At 43.5% G+C, this 2323-nt stretch overlaps 1 long non-coding RNA gene across 1 annotated transcript in view; it reads left to right on the top strand.

The window, feature by feature from the left end:
• Window positions 1-1199, top strand: part of LOC114062421 — a 3072-nt gene extending 1873 nt beyond the window's left edge. The window contains exons 2-3 of the long non-coding RNA XR_003572373.1: window positions 395-508; window positions 1067-1199. This is a non-coding gene — a long non-coding RNA (uncharacterized LOC114062421). The remainder of the gene's footprint in view (window positions 1-394; window positions 509-1066) is intronic.
• Window positions 1200-2323: the final 1124 nt, after the last annotated feature.

Below are 2323 nucleotides of genomic sequence, written 5' to 3'. Positions count from 1 at the left end.
TAGTGGAAGTTCCTGACTTCAAAATCCACAATCCTTGAGTAAACATTGCACCTAAATTTTGGGGTTGGATTTGGTTGATCTATGAGCTGGAAATTCCTAAGTAGCATTTGTCCATAGATAACATGAGTCAAAGGCCTGACTTTTTAAAGGAATTCCATGTTTCCCACCTGAAGCAATCGGGGAAGACAACACAGAGTGGTTTTCAAGAACCCCAATTCCCTTGGTTTGAATGTTCTCCGTGATTTGTTAGTCAGAAATTCCATCATGTTTTGTCCCATCCCCCAAAAATCTCAGCTCCAATTTTTTTTCCCTCCTCAGAGCTGCCTTGTGCATAACAAACCCCACATTGTTCCTGTGTGTTCTCCTGCATTTATTTCATGTCATCTTCTTACAGGAAAGAAAAAAAACCTAGAGCTTCTCTCACTTAGCACCCTTTGGGACAGCAGCTGTAGATGAAGAGCAAGCAATCAACATGTCAGGATAAAATTAGATTGCCACGGAGTACAAAGTTTGATCCAATATCTGTATCAGATTTGGTTTTCAGCTCTGCATATCACAATAAAATAACACTTGCTGAGGGTGCTGGGCACGCAGCAGCTCTTTCACAGATGCTTTTCATCTGTGGAAAAGCTGGGAAAAGGGGGCAGGGTGAAATCAGCTATTTTACACTATTACCTCAATATTTAGCTGTAGTTATAAATCAGACATGGATGCAGGAGTTGGCTCTTTGCTGTGTTTCTGGGCCTCAGAGGGGACTCCTGTATGTCCTCAGTGCAGGGCAGTGCTGGAGCCAGGATTAGAATCCCAGAATATTGGGAGTTGCCCTTAGAGACAGCTCTGCTGAGGCCAGGGGGTGGATGACAGCTTGCACAGAAAGTATCTACATTTTGACTTTTCTTTTTCTACTAAGTGCCCTAATATTTTCAAGAAGTATTATTTGCTTCCATTTAATTGGACCAAAATTAGTTGATGTTGGGCAGTGGCAGCTCCGTGTGGCCACAACCACCCCTGTCTGTGCTGGATTAAATAAAACCCTTTTTCTGACTGTTTGTCCGTCTTCCCCCAGGTCTCTGGCTAACAGGAACTGTCTCCTGAAGGGAGCCATCAGGATGTGGGAGGTGTGGCTGGGATTGCTGTGAGGGTGCTGAGCCAAGGAGGTGTTTGACCCTCGGGCCTCGCAATTCGTGCCGCGTCGAATCTTCAGCCGGTGGAACGTCCTGGTGAGGGCAGAGTTACTGATTTGAACTAATTGGGGGTAAAATCCATTTCCTCTTGGGCATGAAAATACTGAAACACACACAGAGCCCTTTTGTAACACTCGTGGCCCACTTAATCTGCTGTTTAAGGAACTTAGCCGGGCTCTGCCTGTCCCCAGCTCTGGGGTTGGGGTGATGAGACTCCAAGGATGTTCTCCATCCCCACGTTATTTAATTCTCCAGACCAGCTCCCACTGCTCTGTCAATAGCTTTCGAATTAACGGTCTAATCTTGTAAATTAATGAGTTTGCACTGACCTGAGTGGAAGTGGATCAGCTCTGAGACTGTGGGCCCAGCCAGGTGCCCTTGTTGGTGCTGCAGCTGAAAGTAGTTCACCTACTTTAGGCACAACCCTGGCACCTCGAGCTCCTCCGTGTCTTTGGAACTCATTAAAGCCTCCATTCCTGCCCTGCTGCTCCCAACAAAGAGGGTTTTAATCATGGCATTTTTGATTTTGTCCTTTCTCTACTCCTTTATCTCAAGCAACTGCTCTAAAAAGCTCTTGTTAGCCCAGGATTTCCTGAGAGACAAAACTCAACACCTGCTCTTTCCAAATCCCTATGGGAGGTTTGAAAAATCTTATTTCAATCATTACCATAACAAGGCATCTCAAACAAGACCAATATTATCAGAGCAGCCAATAGGTGATGGAGATGTTTCCAGTTACTGTAAATTGTTGTTTTCTATGGAAAACACAGTGAGTCTTGAAGAGGGAGCACTCTGAAAATGCTGGGTTGTCACCTGGGATGCAGAAACTTCAATACTGGAGGATCTATAAACAGTAAAACCACATCAAGAGAAAACAATCTGTTATCATTAGCTGGGGAGACCAGGTCGTCAATGTATTTTGCCTGAGTTTGCTTGTTGTTGCATTCAGGGATAAAACCTTGCACAGACCAGGCTTTCTACAAAATGAGTGAGGGAAGACGTCAAAGGAGTAAATGAAACAGATGAGGAAAAGATCTGCACTTTTACAAAATGGGCACAGCCAGGGAGAGACCTTAAAAAAAAAAAAAAAAAAAAAAAAAAAAAAAAAAAAAAAAAAAAAAAAAAAAAAAAAAAAAAAA

The sequence above is a fragment of the Empidonax traillii genome, unplaced genomic scaffold, assembly GCF_003031625.1.
Source record: "Empidonax traillii isolate 1590-97213 ecotype Southwest subspecies unplaced genomic scaffold, ASM303162v1 scaffold406:size580191, whole genome shotgun sequence".
Lineage (NCBI taxonomy): Eukaryota > Metazoa > Chordata > Aves > Passeriformes > Tyrannidae > Empidonax > Empidonax traillii.
Note: the sequence above shows the minus strand (reverse complement) of the source record. Positions and strands in the feature narration are given on the sequence as shown.